The sequence below is a fragment of the Nothobranchius furzeri genome, chromosome 10, assembly GCF_043380555.1.
Source record: "Nothobranchius furzeri strain GRZ-AD chromosome 10, NfurGRZ-RIMD1, whole genome shotgun sequence".
Classification (NCBI taxonomy): Eukaryota; Metazoa; Chordata; class Actinopteri; order Cyprinodontiformes; family Nothobranchiidae; genus Nothobranchius; species Nothobranchius furzeri.
In genome coordinates, this window is record NC_091750.1 from 2951305 (window position 1) to 2963726 (window position 12422).

A 12422-nucleotide genomic window follows, 5' to 3' on the forward strand; every position below is an offset into this window, starting at 1 on the left:
TGTGAAATTGTGCTTCGTGCAACATAATTCTGGGTGCCATTTAAAAACTATAAGAGCTAATGACTCCATTCCTTTTTGTGGTTGTAGGGGCTGTTGATTGGAGTACACTAAAACAAACCTGATCTCTCTAGGACATTCAGAAGCCAAGTTATAAGCCCACAAATGTGTAACTGGACTACTTCTTTAAATTGACACCAGATCCGGTGACCTTTGGGACATGGTTTGACCCCTTATAGGAATGTGCGATCATCATGAAACATTCAGATCACTTACAACTCAATAGATTCTACCTTCTTGTAACGTTTCAGCCTGATTGGACCTTGTTTTCACACAAATGGACCCAGAATGATGTGAAATTGTGCTTCGTGCAACATAATTCTGGGTGCCATTTAAAAACCATAAGTGCTAATGACTCCATTCCTTTTTGGGGTAATGGGGGCTGTTAATTGGAGTACTCTAAAACAAACCTGATCTCTCTAGGATATTCAGAAGCCAAATGTAACTGGACTACCTCTTTAAAGTGACACCAGGCCCGGTGACCTTTGGGACATGGTTTGACCCACTATAGGAATGTGCGATCATCATGAAACGTTCAGATCACTTACAACTCAATAGATTCTACCTTCTTGTAACGTTTCAGCCTGATTGGACCTTGTTTTCACACAAATGGACCCAGAATGATGTGAAATTGTGCATCGTGCAACATAATTCTGGGTGCCATTTACAAACCATAAGTGCTAATGACTCCATTCCTTTTTGTGGTTGTAGGGGCTGTTGATTGGAGTACACTAAAACAAACCTGATCTCTCTAGGACATTCAGAAGCCAAAATATAAGCCCACAAATGTGTCTCTGGACTACTTCTTTAAATTGAAACCAGATCCGGTGACGTTTGGGACATGGTTTGACCCCCTTAGGAAAGTGCGATCATCATGAAACGTTCAGATCACTTACAACTCAATGGATTCTACCTTCGTGTAACGTTTCTGCCTGATTGGACCTTGTTTTCACACAAATGGACCCAGAATGATGTGAAATTGTGCTTCGTGCAACATAATTCTGGGTGCCATTTACAAACCATAAGTGCTAATGACTCCATTCCTTTTTGTGATTGTAGGGGCTGTTGATTGGAGTACATTAAAACAAATCTGATCTCTCTAGGACATTCAGAAGCCAAGTTATAAGCCCACAAATGTGTAACTTCACTACTTCTTTAAAGTGACACCAGGCCCGGTGACCTTTGGGACATGGTTTGACCCCCTATAGGAATGTGCGATCATCATAAAACGTTCAGATCACTTACAACTCAATAGATTCTACCTTCTTGTAACGTTTCAGCCTGATTGGACCTTGTTTTCACACAAATGGACCCAGAATGATGTGAAATTGTGCTTCGTGCAACATAATTCTGGGTGCCATTTACAAACCATAAGTGCTAATGACTCCATTCCTTTTTGTGGTTGTAGGGGCTGTTGATTGGAGTACACTAAAACAAACCTGATCTCTCTAGGACATTCAGAAGCCAAGTTATAAGCCCACAAATGTGTAACTGGACTACTTCTTTAAATTGACACCAGATCCGGTGACCTTTGGGACATGGTTTGACCCCCTTAGGAAAGTGCTATCACTATGAAACGTTCAGATCACTTACAACTCAATAGATTCTACCTTCCTGTAACGTTTCTGCCTGATTGGACCTTGTTTTCACACAAATGAACCCAGAATGATGTGAAATTGTGCTTCGTGCAACATAATTCTGGGTGCCATTTAAAAACCATAAGTGCTAATGACTCCATTCCTTTTTGGGGTAATGGGGGCTGTTAATTGGAGTACTCTAAAACAAACCTGACCTCTCTAGGATATTCAGAAGCCAAGTTATAAGCCCACAAATGTGTAACTGGACTACTTCTTTAAAGTGACACCAGGCCCGGTGACCTTTGGGACATGGTTTGACCCCCTATAGGAATGTGCGATCATCATGAAACGTTCAGATCACTTACAACTCAATAGATTCTACCTTCTTGTAACGTTTCAGCCTGATTGGACCTTGTTTTCACACAAATGGACCCAGAATGATGTGAAATTGTGCTTCGTGCAACATAATTCTGGGTGCCATTTACAAACCATAAGTGCTAATGACTCCATTCCTTTTTGTGGTTGTAGGGGCTGTTGATTGGAGTACACTAAAACAAACCTGATCTCTCTAGGACATTCAGAAGCCAAGTTATAAGCCCACAAAGGTGTAACTGGACTACTACTTTAAATTGACACCAGATCCGGTGACCTTTGGGACATGGTTTGACCCCCTTAGGAAAGTGCAATATTCATGAAACGTTCAGATCACTTACAACTCAATAGATTCTACCTTCCTGTAACGTTTCAGCCTGATTGGACCTTGTTTTCACACAAATGAACCCAGAATGATGTGAAATTGTGCTTCGTGCAACATAATTCTGGGTGCCATTTAAAAACTATAAGAGCTAATGACTCCATTCCTTTTTGTGGTTGTAGGGGCTGTTGATTGGAGAACACTAAAACAAACCTGATCTCTCTAGGACATTCAGAAGCCAAGTTATAAGCCCACAAATGTGTAACTGGACTACTTCTTTAAATTGACACCAGATCCGGTGACCTTTGGGACATGGTTTGACCCCTTATAGGAATGTGCGATCATCATGAAACATTCAGAACCCTTACAACTCAATAGATTCTACCTTCTTGTAACGTTTCAGCCTGATTGGACCTTGTTTTCACACAAATGGACCCAGAATGATGTGAAATTGTGCTTCGTGCAACATAATTCTGGGTGCCATTTAAACACCATAAGTGCTAATGACTCCATTCCTTTTTGGGGTAATGGGGGCTGTTAATTGGAGTACTCTAAAACAAACCTGATCTCTCTAGGATATTCAGAAGCCAAATGTAACTGGACTACCTCTTTAAAGTGACACCAGGCCCGGTGACCTTTGGGACATGGTTTGACCCACTATAGGAATGTGCGATCATCATGAAACGTTCAGATCACTTACAACTCAATAGATTCTACCTTCTTGTAACGTTTCAGCCTGATTGGACCTTGTTTTCACACAAATGGACCCAGAATGATGTGAAATTGTGCATCGTGCAACATAATTCTGGGTGCCATTTACAAACCATAAGTGCTAATGACTCCATTCCTTTTTGTGGTTGTAGGGGCTGTTGATTGGAGTACACTAAAACAAACCTGATCTCTCTAGGACATTCAGAAGCCAAAATATAAGCCCACAAATGTGTCTCTGGACTACTTCTTTAAATTGAAACCAGATCCGGTGACGTTTGGGACATGGTTTGACCCCCTTAGGAAAGTGCGATCATCATGAAACGTTCAGATCACTTACAACTCAATGGATTCTACCTTCGTGTAACGTTTCTGCCTGATTGGACCTTGTTTTCACACAAATGGACCCAGATTGATGTGAAATTGTGCTTCGTGCAACATAATTCTGGGTGCCATTTACAAACCATAAGTGCTAATGACTCCATTCCTTTTTGTGATTGTAGGGGCTGTTGATTGGAGTATATTAAAACAAAACTGATCTCTCTAGGACATTCAGAAGCCAAGTTATAAGCCCACAAATGTGTAACTTCACTACTTCTTTAAAGTGACACCAGGCCCGGTGACCTTTGGGACATGGTTTGACCCCCTATAGGAATGTGCGATCATCATGAAACGTTCAGATCACTTACAACTCAATAGATTCTACCTTCTTGTAACGTTTCAGCCTGATTGGACCTTGTTTTCACACAAATGGACCCAGAATGATGTGAAATTGTGCTTCGTGCAACATAATTCTGGGTGCCATTTACAAACCATAAGTGCTAATGACTCCATTCCTTTTTGTGGTTGTAGGGGCTGTTGATTGGAGTACACTAAAACAAACCTGATCTCTCTAGGACATTCAGAAGCCAAGTTATAAGCCCACAAAGGTGTAACTGGACTACTACTTTAAATTGACACCAGATCCGGTGACCTTTGGGACATGGTTTGACCCCCTTAGGAAAGTGCAATATTCATGAAACGTTCAGATCACTTACAACTCAATAGATTCTACATTCCTGTAACGTTTCAGCCTGATTGGACCTTGTTTTCACACAAATGAACCCAGAATGATGTGAAATTGTGCTTCGTGCAACATAATTCTGGGTGCCATTTAAAAACTATAAGAGCTAATGACTCCATTCCTTTTTGTGGTTGTAGGGGCTGTTGATTGGAGTACACTAAAACAAACCTGATCTCTCTAGGACATTCAGAGGCCAAGTTATAAGCCCACAAATGTGTAACTGGACTACTTCTTTAAATTGACACCAGATCCGGTGACCTTTGGGACATGGTTTGACCCCTTATAGGAATGTGCGATCATCATGAAACATTCAGATCACTTACAACTCAATAGATTCTACCTTCTTGTAACGTTTCAGCCTGATTGGACCTTGTTTTCACACAAATGGACCCAGAATGATGTGAAATTGTGCTTCGTGCAACATAATTCTGGGTGCCATTTAAAAACCATAAGTGCTAATGACTCCATTCCTTTTTGGGGTAATGGGGGCTGTTAATTGGAGTACTCTAAAACAAACCTGATCTCTCTAGGATATTCAGAAGCCAAATGTAACTGGACTACCTCTTTAAAGTGACACCAGGCCCGGTGACCTTTGGGACATGGTTTGACCCACTATAGGAATGTGCGATCATCATGAAACGTTCAGATCACTTACAACTCAATAGATTCTACCTTCTTGTAACGTTTCAGCCTGATTGGACCTTGTTTTCACACAAATGGACCCAGAATGATGTGAAATTGTGCATCGTGCAACATAATTCTGGGTGCCATTTACAAACCATAAGTGCTAATGACTCCATGCCTTTTTGTGGTTGTAGGGGCTGTTGATTGGAGTGCACTAAAACAAACCTGATCTCTCTAGGACATTCAGAAGCCAAGTTATAAGCCCACAAATGTGTAACTGGACTACTTCTTTAAAGTGACACCAGGCCTGGTGACCTTTGGGACATGGTTTTACCCCCTTAGGAATGTGCGATCATCATGAAACATTCAGATCACTTACAACTCAATAGATTCTACCTTCTTGTAATGTTTCAGCCTGATTGGACCTTGTTTTCACACAAATGGACCCAGAATGATGTGAAATTGTGATTCGTGCAACATAATTCTGGGTGCCATTTACAAACCATAAGTGCTAATGACTCCATTCCTTTTTGTGGTTGTAGGGGCTGTTGATTGGAGTACACTAAAACAAACCTGATCTCTCTAGGACATTCAGAAGCCAAAATATAAGCCCACAAATGTGTCTCTGGACTACTTCTTTAAATTGAAACCAGATCCGGTGACGTTTGGGACATGGTTTGACCCCCTTAGGAAAGTGCGATCATCATGAAACGTTCAGATCACTTACAACTCAATGGATTCTACCTTCGTGTAACGTTTCTGCCTGATTGGACCGTGTTTTCACACAAATGGACCCAGAATGATGTGAAATTGTGCTTCGTGCAACATAATTCTGGGTGCCATTTACAAACCATAAGTGCTAATGACTCCATTCCTTTTTGTGATTGTAGGGGCTGTTGATTGGAGTACATTAAAACAAACCTGATCTCTCTAGGACATTCAGAAGCCAAGTTATAAGCCCACAAATGTGTAACTTAACTACTTCTTTAAAGTGACACCAGGCCCGGTGACCTTTGGGACATGGTTTGACCCCCTATAGGAATGTGCGATCATCATGAAACGTTCAGATCACTTACAACTCAATAGATTCTACCTTCTTGTAACGTTTCAGCCTGATTGGACCTTGTTTTCACACAAATGAACCCAGAATGATGTGAAATTGTGCTTCGTGCAACATATTTCTGGGTGCCATTTACAAACCATAAGTGTAAATGACTCCATTCCTTTTTGGGGTAATGGGGGCTGTTAATTGGAGTACTCTAAAACAAACCTGACCTCTCTAGGATATTCAGAAGACAAGTTATAAGCCCACAAATGTGTAACTGGACTACTTCTTTAAAGTGACTCCAGGCCCGGTGAGCTTTGGGACATGGGTTGACCCCCTATAGGAATGTGCGATCATCATGAAACGTTCAGATCACTTACAACTCAATAGATTCTACCTTCTTGTAATGTTTCAGCCTGATTGGACCTTGTTTTCACACAAATGGACCCAGAATGATGTGAAATTGTGCTTCGTGCAACATAATTCTGGGTGCCATTTACAAACCATAAGTGCTAATGACTCCATTCCTTTTTGTGGTTGTAGGGGCTGTTGATTGGAGAACACTAAAACAAACCTGATCTCTCTAGGACATTCAGAAGCCAAGTTATAAGCCCACAAATGTGTAACTGGACTACTTCTTTAAAGTGACACCAGGCCTGGTGACCTTTGGGACATGGTTTTACCCCCTATAGGAATGTGCGATCATCATGAAACGTTCAGATCACTTACAACTCAATAGATTCTACCTTCTTGTAACGTTTCAGCCTGATTGGACCTTGTTTTCACACAAATGGACCCAGAATGATGTGAAATTGTGCTTCGTGCAACATAATTCTGGGTGCCATTTAAAAACCATAAGTGCTAATGACTCCATTCCTTTTTGGGGTAATGGGGGCTGTTAATTGGAGTACTCTAAAACAAACCTGATCTCTCTAGGATATTCAGAAGCCAAATGTAACTGGACTACCTCTTTAAAGTGACACCAGGCCCGGTGACCTTTGGGACATGGTTTGACCCACTATAGGAATGTGCGATCATCATGAAACGTTCAGATCACTTACAACTCAATAGATTCTACCTTCTTGTAACGTTTCAGCCTGATTGGACCTTGTTTTCACACAAATGGACCCAGAATGATGTGAAATTGTGCATCGTGCAACATAATTCTGGGTGCCATTTACAAACCATAAGTGCTAATGACTCCATGCCTTTTTGTGGTTGTAGGGGCTGTTGATTGGAGTGCACTAAAACAAATCTGATCTCTCTAGGACATTCAGAAGCCAAGTTATAAGCCCACAAATGTGTCTCTGGACTACTTCTTTAAATTGAAACCAGATCCGGTGACGTTTGGGACATGGTTTGACCCCCTTAGGAAAGTGCGATCATCATGAAACGTTCAGATCACTTACAACTCAATGGATTCTACCTTCGTGTAACGTTTCTGCCTGATTGGACCTTGTTTTCACACAAATGGACCCAGAATGATGTGAAATTGTGCTTCGTGCAACATAATTCTGGGTGCCATTTACAAACCATAAGTGCTAATGACTCCATTCCTTTTTGTGATTGTAGGGGCTGTTGATTGGAGTACATTAAAACAAACCTGATCTCTCTAGGACATTCAGAAGCCAAGTTATAAGCCCACAAATGTGTAACTTCACTACTTCTTTAAAGTGACACCAGGCCCGGTGACCTTTGGGACATGGTTTGACTCCCTATAGGAATGTGCGATCATCATGAAACGTTCAGATCACTTACAACTCAATAGATTCTACCTTCTTGTAACGTTTCAGCCTGATTGGACCTTGTTTTCACACAAATGAACCCAGAATTATGTGAAATTGTGCTTCGTGCAACATATTTCTGGGTGCCATTTAAAAACCATAAGTGTAAATGACTCCATTCCTTTTTGGGGTAATGGGGGCTGTTAATTGGAGTACTCTAAAACAAACCTGACCTCTCTAGGATATTCAGAAGACAAGTTATAAGCCCACAAATGTGTAACTGGACTACTTCTTTAAAGTGACTCCAGGCCCGGTGAGCTTTGGGACATGGGTTGACCCCCTATAGGAATGTGCGATCATCATGAAACGTTCAGATCACTTACAACTCAATAGATTCTACCTTCTTGTAATGTTTCAGCCTGATTGGACCTTGTTTTCACACAAATGGACCCAGAATGATGTGAAATTGTGCTTCGTGCAACATAATTCTGGGTGCCATTTACAAACCATAAGTGCTAATGACTCCATTCCTTTTTGTGGTTGTAGGGGCTGTTGATTGGAGTACACTAAAACAAACCTGATCTCTCTAGGACATTCAGAAGCCAAGTTATAAGCCCACAAATGTGTAACTGGACTACTTCTTTAAAGTGACACCAGGCCTGGTGACCTTTGGGACATGGTTTTACCCCCTATAGGAATGTGCGATCATCATGAAACGTTCAGATCACTTACAACTCAATAGATTCTACCTTCTTGTAACGTTTCAGCCTGATTGGACCTTGTTTTCACACAAATGGACCCAGAATGATGTGAAATTGTGCTTCGTGCAACATAATTCTGGGTGCCATTTAAAAACCATAAGTGCTAATGACTCCATTCCTTTTTGGGGTAATGGGGGCTGTTAATTGGAGTACTCTAAAACAAACCTGATCTCTCTAGGATATTCAGAAGCCAAATGTAACTGGACTACCTCTTTAAAGTGACACCAGGCCCGGTGACCTTTGGGACATGGTTTGACCCACTATAGGAATGTGCGATCATCATGAAACGTTCAGATCACTTACAACTCAATAGATTCTACCTTCTTGTAACGTTTCAGCCTGATTGGACCTTGTTTTCACACAAATGGACCCAGAATGATGTGAAATTGTGCATCGTGCAACATAATTCTGGGTGCCATTTACAAACCATAAGTGCTAATGACTCCATGCCTTTTTGTGGTTGTAGGGGCTGTTGATTGGAGTGCACTAAAACAAATCTGATCTCTCTAGGACATTCAGAAGCCAAAATATAAGCCCACAAATGTGTCTCTGGACTACTTCTTTAAATTGAAAACAGATCCGGTGACGTTTGGGACATGGTTTGACCCCCTTAGGAAAGTGCGATCATCATGAAACGTTCAGATCACTTACAACTCAATGGATTCTACCTTCGTGTAACGTTTCTGCATGATTGGACCTTGTTTTCACACAAATGGACCCAGAATGATGTGAAATTGTGCTTCGTGCAACATAATTCTGGGTGCCATTTACAAACCATAAGTGCTAATGACTCCATTCCTTTTTGTGATTGTAGGGGCTGTTGATTGGAGTACATTAAAACAAACCTGATCTCTCTAGGACATTCAGAAGCCAAGTTATAAGCCCACAAATGTGTAACTTCACTACTTCTTTAAAGTGACACCAGGCCCGGTGACCTTTGGGACATGGTTTGACTCCCTATAGGAATGTGCGATCATCATGAAATGTTCAGATCACTTACAACTCAATAGATTCTACCTTCTTGTAACGTTTCAGCCTGATTGGACCTTGTTTTCACACAAATTAACCCAGAATGATGTGAAATTGTGCTTCGTGCAACATAATTCTGGGTGCCATTTAAAAACCATAAGTGTAAATGACTCCATTCCTTTTTGGGGTAATGGGGGCTGTTTATTGGAGTACTCTAAAACAAACCTGACCTCTCTAGGATATTCAGAAGACAAGTTATAAGCCCACAAATGTGTAACTGGACTACTTCTTTAAAGTGACTCCAGGCCCGGTGAGCTTTGGGACATGGGTTGACCCCCTATAGGAATGTGCGATCATCATGAAACGTTCAGATCACTTACAACTCAATAGATTCTACCTTCTTGTAATGTTTCAGCCTGATTGGACCTTGTTTTAACACAAATGGACCCAGAATGATGTGAAATTGTGCTTCGTGCAACATAATTCTGGGTGCCATTTACAAACCATAAGTGCTAATGACTCCATTCCTTTTTGTGGTTGTAGGGGCTGTTGATTGGAGTACACTAAAACAAACCTGATCTCTCTAGGACATTCAGAAGCCAAGTTATAAGCCCACAAATGTGTAACTGGACTACTTCTTTAAAGTGACACCAGGCCTGGTGACCTTTGGGACATGGTTTTACCCCCTATAGGAATGTGCGATCATCATGAAACGTTCAGATCACTTACAACTCAATAGATTCTACCTTCTTGTAACGTTTCAGCCTGATTGGACCTTGTTTTCACACAAATGGACCCAGAATGATGTGAAATTGTGCTTCGTGCAACATAATTCTGGGTGCCATTTACAAACCATAAGTGCTAATGACTCCATTCCTTTTTGTGGTTGTAGGGGCTGTTGATTGGAGTACACTAAAACAAACCTGATCTCTCTAGGACATTCAGAAGCCAAGTTATAAGCCCACAAATGTTTAACTGGACTACTTCTTTAAAGTGACACCAGGCCTGGTGACCTTTGGGACATGGTTTTACCCCCTATAGGAATGTGCGATCATCATGAAACGTTCAGATCACTTACAACTCAATAGATTCTACCTTCTTGTAACGTTTCAGCCTGATTGGACCTTGTTTTCACACAAATGGACCCAGAATGATGTGAAATTGTGCTTCGTGCAACATAATTCTGGGTGCCATTTAAAAACCATAAGTGCTAATGACTCCATTCCTTTTTGGGGTAATGGGGGCTGTTAATTGGAGTACTCTAAAACAAACCTGATCTCTCTAGGATATTCAGAAGCCAAATGTAACTGGACTACCTCTTTAAAGTGACACCAGGCCCGGTGACCTTTGGGACATGGTTTGACCCACTATAGGAATGTGCGATCATCATGAAACGTTCAGATCACTTACAACTCAATAGATTCTACCTTCTTGTAACGTTTCAGCCTTATTGGACCTTGTTTTCACACAAATGGACCCAGAATGATGTGAAATTGTGCATCGTGCAACATAATTCTGGGTGCCATTTACAAACCATAAGTGCTAATGACTCCATGCCTTTTTGTGGTTGTAGGGGCTGTTGATTGGAGTGCACTAAAACAAATCTGATCTCTCTAGGACATTCAGAAGCCAAAATATAAGCCCACAAATGTGTCTCTGGACTACTTCTTTAAATTGAAACCAGATCCGGTGACGTTTGGGACATGGTTTGACCCCCTTAGGAAAGTGCGATCATCATGAAACGTTCAGATCACTTACAACTCAATGGATTCTACCTTCGTGTAACGTTTCTGCCTGATTGGACCTTGTTTTCACACAAATGGACCCAGAATGATGTGAAATTGTGCTTCGTGCAACATAATTCTGGGTGCCATTTACAAACCATAAGTGCTAATGACTCCATTCCTTTTTGTGATTGTAGGGGCTGTTGATTGGAGTACATTAAAACAAACCTGATCTCTCTAGGACATTCAGAAGCCAAGTTATAAGCCCACAAACGTGTAACTTCACTACTTCTTTAAAGTGACACCAGGCCCGGTGACCTTTGGGACATGGTTTGACTCCCTATAGGAATGTGCGATCATCATGAAATGTTCAGATCACTTACAACTCAATAGATTCTACATTCTTGTAACGTTTCAGCCTGATTGGACCTTGTTTTCACACAAATGAACCCAGAATGATGTGAAATTGTGCTTCGTGCAACATAATTCTGGGTGCCATTTAAAAACCATAAGTGTAAATGACTCCATTCCTTTTTGGGGTAATGGGGGCTGTTTATTGGAGTACTCTAAAACAAACCTGACCTCTCTAGGATATTCAGAAGACAAGTTATAAGCCCACAAATGTGTAACTGGACTACTTCTTTAAAGTGACTCCAGGCCCGGTGAGCTTCGGGACATGGGTTGACCCCCTATAGGAATGTGCGATCATCATGAAACGTTCAGATCACTTACAACTCAATAGATTCTACCTTCTTGTAATGTTTCAGCCTGTTTGGACCTTGTTTTCACACAAATGGACCCAGAATGATGTGAAATTGTGCTTCGTGCAACATAATTCTGGGTGCCATTTACAAACCATAAGTGCTAATGACTCCATTCCTTTTTGTGGTTGTAGGGGCTGTTGATTGGAGTACACTAAAACAAACCTGATCTCTCTAGGACATTCAGAAGCCAAGTTATAAGCCCACAAATGTGTAGCTGGACTACTTCTTTAAAGTGACACCAGGCCTGGTGACCTTTGGGACATGGTTTTACCCCCTATAGGAATGTGCGATCATCATGAAACGTTCAGATCACTTACAACTCAATAGATTCTACCTTCTTGTAACGTTTCAGCCTGATTGGACCTTGTTTTCACACAAATGGACCCAGAATGATGTGAAATTGTGCTTCGTGCAACATAATTCTGGGTGCCTTTTACAAACCATAAGTGCTAATGACTCCATTCCTTTTTGTGGTTGTAGGGGCTCTTGATTGGAGTACATTAAAACAAATCTGATCTCTCTAGGACATTCAGAAGCCAAGTTATAAGCCCACAAAGGTGTAACTGGACTACTTCTTTAAAGTGACACCAGGCCCGGTGACCTTTGGGACATGGTTTGACCCCCTATAGGAATGTGCGATCATCATGAAACATTCAGATCACTTACAACTCAATAGATTCTACCTTCTTGTAAAGTTTCAGCCTGATTGGAC